At 45.8% G+C, this 7,480-nt stretch overlaps 1 long non-coding RNA gene across 1 annotated transcript; it reads left to right on the forward strand.

The window, feature by feature from the left end:
* The first annotated feature begins 466 nt into the window (after positions 1-466).
* On the forward strand, positions 467-1,687 carry LOC138783574 (uncharacterized). Its single transcript, XR_011361714.1, has 3 exons — positions 467-719; positions 805-954; positions 1,037-1,687. It is a non-coding gene; the product is annotated as an uncharacterized lncRNA (long non-coding RNA).
* Positions 1,688-7,480: the final 5,793 nt, after the last annotated feature.

A 7,480-nucleotide genomic window follows, 5' to 3' on the forward strand; every position in this document is an offset into this window, starting at 1 on the left:
TTGTGCCTGTGTGTGTGTGTGTGTGTCTGCACGTGTTCGTGTGTGCGTGTGTGATGAGTGTGTGCATGTGTATGAGCCTGTTTATAAATTGACATGTGCTGTGCATATAGAAAAATGTATTGCAATGTTGTTGGGCCTTTGCAGAGCACCTGTCTGTATTTCATGTACTGCGTGTTATGTATGTTGGTGGATGGATGTGTACGTACATACATGCATACTTGCTGCACTGCCTGTGTCATACATGTAGTTCAGTGTGGAGCATAGTTGGGTACCTTTTGCAGAGCAAATGTCTGATTGTGACCCTGTACTCCTTGCATGTATGGTTGTGTGCGTGCATGTGCGTGCATGCATGCTTGTGTGCATGCATTCTTGCATGCACAGGTTTTGTGAAGTTTTTGCATTGCATGTGATGTAGTAAATGTGAAATGTGGTGCAAAGTTGTGCAGTTTGCAAAGCGCATGTATGATTGTGACCCTCTACTTCAAGGATGTATATAAAAAATTGTGCATGCATGTTCATGTGCATTCAGTCGTGCATGATTATTTTTTGTTAACCTGGACGTTAATTTTTTATTAAGGTGCAGGCACGCCCACAGCTGTAGCATAAGACAGCTCATGGATATACAGATAGATTTTTGAAGCAAAAAAACTGAAGGGAGGCCAACGAGGCAATATTTTCAGATTTTAGTGACTATGAGCCTGAGAACCAAGCAGAGATTGGTAAGTTTCTATGATTGAATTGTAATTTTTCTCTCTTTTTTTTTTTAAAGGTTGTGTATTGTTATTTTTCTTTCTTATTTTACAGTTCGCAATGTCAGGACGCGATGGAAATCCATAAAAGACTACTACACTAAGGGACAATTAGAGCAGTCCAAAAGTGGATCCTCGCCCTCCAAGAGGGAAGCAATTCTTTATGAGGAATCTCTACGTTTACTTACAACAACTAAAAGTTTTCGTAGGTATCTATTCCAGTTTATTATTCAATTTTAAATTTTTTAACTCTGAAATTAATCAAAAATTTAATATTCTATTTCTAGCTCTCACGGCAACTTTGGCAAGAGTGGACCCAGGCATGGTGAGGAGGAAGCCGGGCCGTCCACAATGGACATTGAGCGGTCATGCATTCCCACCACCGCTGCTGCAGCTGACCCCGCCACCACCACTGCCACCGCCACCAGCACTGCCCCATCCACCACCCCATCCTCTGTCCGTCCTCATCAGCGTCGTGTCCCTCTCCTCCCCCAGCGTAGTCCTGTAACCTCTCGCACAATGGATAGGGAGGTGGAGAGTGAGGCCCTATCCCTTATGCGAAGGGTCGATGGAAAAGACATTTCAATTTGGAAATGTGATAGCATCCTGCTGTCGTCGGATGCGGCCCCAGTTGGCAAATGATTTCATGGCGCTTTGCCTGTCCATGGCGTCAGTCTACGAGTTCGCCATGGACAGGCGAGGATGTCATTAAGGGTATGAAGGTGGCGACGGGGCAACGGCCGCCAGAGACCCTAGAAAGAAGATCTCAAGCTGCCCTTCCTTCCCTGCAGTGTGGTGGTGTGTATGCACAGCAGCAGTACACACCTGCATCAAATGGCCCCACAGACCTCAGCTGTCTGTTCAGCTCAAAACCATTTTACCATGACCTTGGTTAAAGAAGTACAAAATAGTTTTCTGTTAATAGTTTGAACATTTAAAAATCCACTTGTTCGGGGGGATGTGTGGAGGGGGGGCGTTTGGGGAGGGGGTGTTGGGGGGAGAGTAAGTTGGAGGGGGGCCTTAGGGGGGGTTGAAAGGTTATTATTTTATTGTTATATTTTTTTTTTTGAGTTTTTGAAACAAAATAAATAACTTAAAAAAAAGTCTTGTGTTCCTTATTTGTAAACATCACAAACATACCTAAACACCCTGTCATGGCCATGTTTTACGCCCTACCTAAAATCCATAAAGGAACAACTCCCTTAAAAGGGAGACCAATTGTCTCGGGAGTAAACAGTCTGACCCAAAATATTGGAGTGTATATCGACAGAATATTGCAACCGTTTGTAATGTCCTTGCCATCATACACGAGAGATACAACCGACCTCCTTAAGAGATTGGAGGGAGTATCGCTGGACGAACAGTCATATCTTGCCAGCATAGATGTAGAGGCGTTGTACACCTCGATAGATCATGACCTGGGCATTGCAGCGATCGAGTTTTTCCTACGGAGTAGGGGACGCCAGTTTGAACGTCACAACAAATTCATTGTTGATCTTTTGCGATTTACTCTTACCAGGAACATCTTCACCTTTAACCGGCGTTTCTTCCACCAGCTCAGGGGAGTGGCCATGGGGAGCCCTTGTGCCCCCACGGTCGCTAATCTCTTCCTGGGTTGGTGGGAGGAAGCCAAGGTGTTTAGTGAGGACAATGCTAACTACACAGAGAGGGTGGGCCTCTGGTCCAGATTCATTGATGACGTTTTTGTCATATGGAATGGACCAGAGGCCCTGTTTGTGGACTTCATCAAGAGTCTTAACATCAATAATATGGGTTTGCACTTCACACATGAAATACATAGGGACGTCTGCCTTTCCTAGATGTCCTCATTTCGCGTGATAGAGATGGTAATTTGATGACCACAGTATATCGGAAGCCTACGTCTACAAATTCACTCCTCCATTGGCAGAGTAGCCATCCGAGACCCCTCAAAAGGGGAATACCGAAGGGGCAATACTTACGTATGAGGCGGAACTGCTCCACGGAGGAGGAATTTGAGGCCCAGGCTAGAGACCTACGGGTTAGGTTCCTATCGAGGGGCTACCCAGATGATGTCCTCAAAAAAGCCTACCGTGAGGCCAAAAACAAGGCAAGAGCAGCCTTACTAGTACCCCAGCAAAAACAAGGGGATACTACGACCACTCGGGTCATAGGGACATATGATTCGGGTGCGACACGGATACGTGAGATCCTCAATAGACACTGGGACATCCTGTGGATGGACCCAGATTTACAAGACAAAATAGGTGAAAGACCAGAAATCACATTCAGGAGAGGGAGAAGCTTAAGGGATCGACTAATTAAAAGTCACTTTATGCCCCCCGTGAACAGGACTTGGCTAGATCGACCCCTAGTGGGCTGTTTTCGATGCAGTGGCTGCGTGGCATGCAGCCACATAGAAACAGGAAGAGAATTTAGGAGCAACATAACAGGCACGAAATATGACATCAAGAGCTTCATTAACTGTAGAACAAAAGGGGTGATATATAAAGCGACATGCAGCTGCGGTAAGGAGTACGTGGGTAAAACGATCCGCGAATTCCGCCGCAGGATTGGAGAACATCTATGTGACATAAGACGTGAGATGGACAAACCTTTGGCGAGGCATATCAACACGGAGCATGGGGGAGATATGAGTGGCTTAAAATTCATGGGCATAGATGTGGTGCAACCCCCAGTACGGGGGGGGGGGGAACTGGGACAAGAGAGTCCTTCAGCGAGAAACTGAATGGATATTCAGGTTAAAAACCACAGCACCAAACGGGATGAATGAACAGCTCAGCTTCTCATGTTTCTTGTAATTTGTGGCCTGCCATTGGCATTTAAGATGGTAGTTTCTTTTATGGATAGTTTCCTGTGTGTACTCTATGTATGTACAGCCTTTGGCTTCTATCTTATCACTAGGTAGGGCTTTCTGTATATCCCTTAATATTTTTGTATGGTGTAAAGACAATGTATATTGAGTTAAATGAATAGATCTCTGTATTTTTGTAGCCAGTCCCAAGATATGAAAATCCAAATAACGGAAATACAGGTGCCGTTACACCATAGTAGCGTAAGGTCCAGTGGTCAAGACAAACTAGAAAAATCACCGGCGTATGGGGACCACTTAGGACTAACTAATACTTAACTTTTAATAATTCATTAAAAATTGTAGCAAAAAGGTCCACACTAACAACAAAAAGACATACACTAATGTGCTCTATATACAGTGAGGTAACCTACAGGGCAAATGTAGACATAGGGGAGATATCCCACGTTCCCAAAGGGATGCTAATACTTAGGGACTAATGGCCCGGTGTCAAAACACCTAGGATACAATTAAAGAGTCAGGGAGAAAAGATATCCTGCTTTAAACCCAAAGGGCTTCTATGGTTTACCAGACGGCGCTTGAGTTGTTTACAGAGGTCGTCTAGGTGACGCCGCAGCGCACCGTGAGAAATACGTGATGACGTCATGACGCGCAATGACGCATCACGTCGGACGGTCCGGCAGCGCGGATTAATGTAATTTAATCCCTGTGTATCGGCACAGGAACAGGTAGCCACTGCTTCCATAGTGTCCTGGCTTGATATTACGCCAGGAAGGGGGTCACCTGCCACTGCAGGGACCAACCACACGTACCCTTATAGGCCCGGACACCATACCGGAGCCTTATTGTCAGTTCATTGTATTTTGAGTTATTTTATGGTTTTCCCTGTGTGCCTCGCTTCCTTGATAACCCCAGCACACCTGGCAGAAACGCGTCGGAAGGTGGGGGACCTGCACGTTAGGAAGGGAAAATTAGGGTTTTCTTGACAAAGGGGTAGCTCGGGGTAGGGGTCGCCCTTCTAAGGGCGAGTGCCCCGCTGTTCCCTGTGCGAGCAGGGATAGTATGGCCTATATTCCATCCAGGGCATAGTAGGGCCAGTAGGTCTCCAACACCTGAACGCTGGACTCTCTCCACCCCCGCAAGCTACTTAACAGTAACACCGCTTGAACAAGACATCAGATGGGTGAGACAATACCATTTATTATTTATTTATTTAACCACTGATGATTCTTTTGTGAACATTTGCAGTGACATTATCAGTTAGGGTGGAATTGAGGCCACCATTTGTATAATACTTGTTTGTGTTGTGTCATGTGGGGATTAAGTTTTAATAGAAATCAGTAAAGGTTAATTTTTAAAGTGTATACCCCTTCTAGTTTTTTGTTTGATTCGGGAAGGTATAGCCCATCAACATTAGCGCTATCTGACTAATTTCTGGTTGTTCTCACTTCTAAGTCCGGACTACTTTCATTGTCACAGACAAAGTTGTGAAGCACACATGCAGCTTTGATGACGCTGTCAACTGTGGCCTCATCCAACTGCATTGCACTGGTGAAGACCCTACACTTACTACTCATGATCCAGAAGGTACACTCCACGAAGCGTCGTGCCCGGCTCAGCCTCATGTTGAAGACTCTCTTCCGCGCATCCAGCCCCCTCTGTGGGTATGGGCGCAGCAGGTTCGTCATCAGCGGGAAAGCATAATCCGATAACATGACGAAGGGAACTGGATGCGTGGTACCCGGAAGAGGCCGTGGTGGAGGAAGAGTCACCTGATTTTGGAGCACTTGCCTCCCCAATTCCGATGTCATCAGCACTCGGAGTCCCCGGTACCTCCATAGGCGCCAACTTCGAATTTGTACAAGGCATCAGCCACCGCCATCAGGACCACTGAAAAATACTTCTTATAGTTGTAGTACAGTGATCCTGATCCCGGTGGCTGCTGCACTCGTCAACGGCACCTATGCAGTTTGGCAAATTGGCCACAGACTGAAAGCCTGCTGCTGCCTGCAGCCATGTCTTCTGAGTTGGACTGGGCATCGAAATGGGCTGCAAGTACTGCCAAATCACGTGGCATGTTGACCTCACAATTCCAGAGATGGTTGATTTCCCAAATCGGAATTGGAGGTGCAGTGATGCAAAACTCTCGTCCCTCCCGTTGAAAGAAATCTGAAAAATAAAAAATTAGTTTACAGTTCTCATTTTATAATCCACATTTTACCTTTAACAGAAACGTGTTTCAATAACCACCAATTTATAAAGATAAATGTTGATTAAAGCGACTCTGTACCCACAATCTGACCCCCCAAACCCCTTGTACCTTCGGATAGCTGCTTTTAATCCAAGATCTGTCCTGGGGTCCGTTCGGCAGGGGAGGCAGTTATTCTTTTAAAAACAATTTTTAATCCTACAGCGCTGTGTCTAACGGCCGGTGCTTAAATTTGTATATGCATTAGGCTGGCACACCTCTCCTTCCCTCCTCAGCATTAGAGATGATCCAGGAACATTTACTGCTGTTTCAGCTTTGCACAGGTGTCTTAATGATCCAGCCCATGTTCATTATGCACAAAGCTGGGGAATAGAAAGCAATCTGCCTGGAGCATTCCTAATCATGAGGAGGGTGGGGAGGAGGGATGAAGAGGTTGTGCCAGCCTAATGCATATACTAATATAAGCCCCGGCTGTTAGACACAGCGCTGCAAGTTTAAAAGTTGTTTTTAAAACAATAACTGCATCACCTGCCGAACGGACCCCAGGACAGATCTTGGATTAAAAGCAGCTATCCGAAGGTACAAGTGGTTTTGGGGGGGACAGAGTCACTTTAATGAAACATGAACTTTCTGAGAAAAAATTGTAAAAAGTGGAATTTGACACATCATACATACATTACCTAAGAAATTAATTGAATACTCACCGCAACGTGATCAGCAGTCGGTCTTCGGCAGTGATGGCTTGTCACATCCTGGTATCTTGACGTTAAAGATGAGGACCCAAAATGTCCACCAGCTTATCAAAGGCCTCCATTGGCATCCGTGTGAACTTGATGAATTTATCAGAATACCTATTTAACCCCTAGACGACCCTGGACGTAGGGTTACGTCATGGAAGTCTGTCCCCAGACGACCCATGACGTAACCTTACGTCATGGGTGTTATACCCGCTATGAAGCGCGCTCCGGAGCGGAGCGCGCTTCATAGGAGGTGGGGGCCGGCTGCAGTGAGCAGCCGGGACCTCACCGGCAATGACACGCTGCAGCGATCGCGCTGCCGCGTGTCATTAACCCCTTAAACGCCGCGACCGCAGCGTTTAAGTGTAAGTGACAGGGGGAGTCCCCTGTCACTTACCGATCGGGACCCCCGCAGTGTGACTGCGGGGGTCCCAATCGGTAAAACGGACTGCAGGAAGTCTCTTACCTGCCTCCGTGCGGTCCGATCGGCGATCTGCTACTCTAAACCTGCACAGGCAGGCTCAATGAGCAGATCGCCGATAACACTGATCAATGCTATGCCTATGGCATAGCATTCATCAGTGTAGAAATCAGACTAATCTATGTACAAGTCCCCCAAAGGGACTTCAAATGTGTAAAAAAAAAAAGTTCAAAACACTAACACACTACCCCAAAACCCCTCCCCCAATAAAAGTCTAAATCACCCCCCTTTCCCATTATATAAATAAAACATATAAAAATGAATAAATAGATAAACATATAATATACCGTAGCGTGCGTAATTGTCCGATCTATTAAAATATAACAAGCGTCATTGCGACCGGTAAACGGCGTACACGAAAAGAGGGGAAAAAGTGCGCAGATTACCGATTTTATGTTACATTATATATTTAAAAAAATCAATAAAAAGTGATCAAAACGTCCGATCTTCACAAATATGGTATTAATAAAAACTAGAGATCATGGCGGAAAA

Source organism: Dendropsophus ebraccatus, chromosome 2, assembly GCF_027789765.1.
Source record: "Dendropsophus ebraccatus isolate aDenEbr1 chromosome 2, aDenEbr1.pat, whole genome shotgun sequence".
In the NCBI taxonomy this organism is placed as follows: domain Eukaryota; kingdom Metazoa; phylum Chordata; class Amphibia; order Anura; family Hylidae; genus Dendropsophus; species Dendropsophus ebraccatus.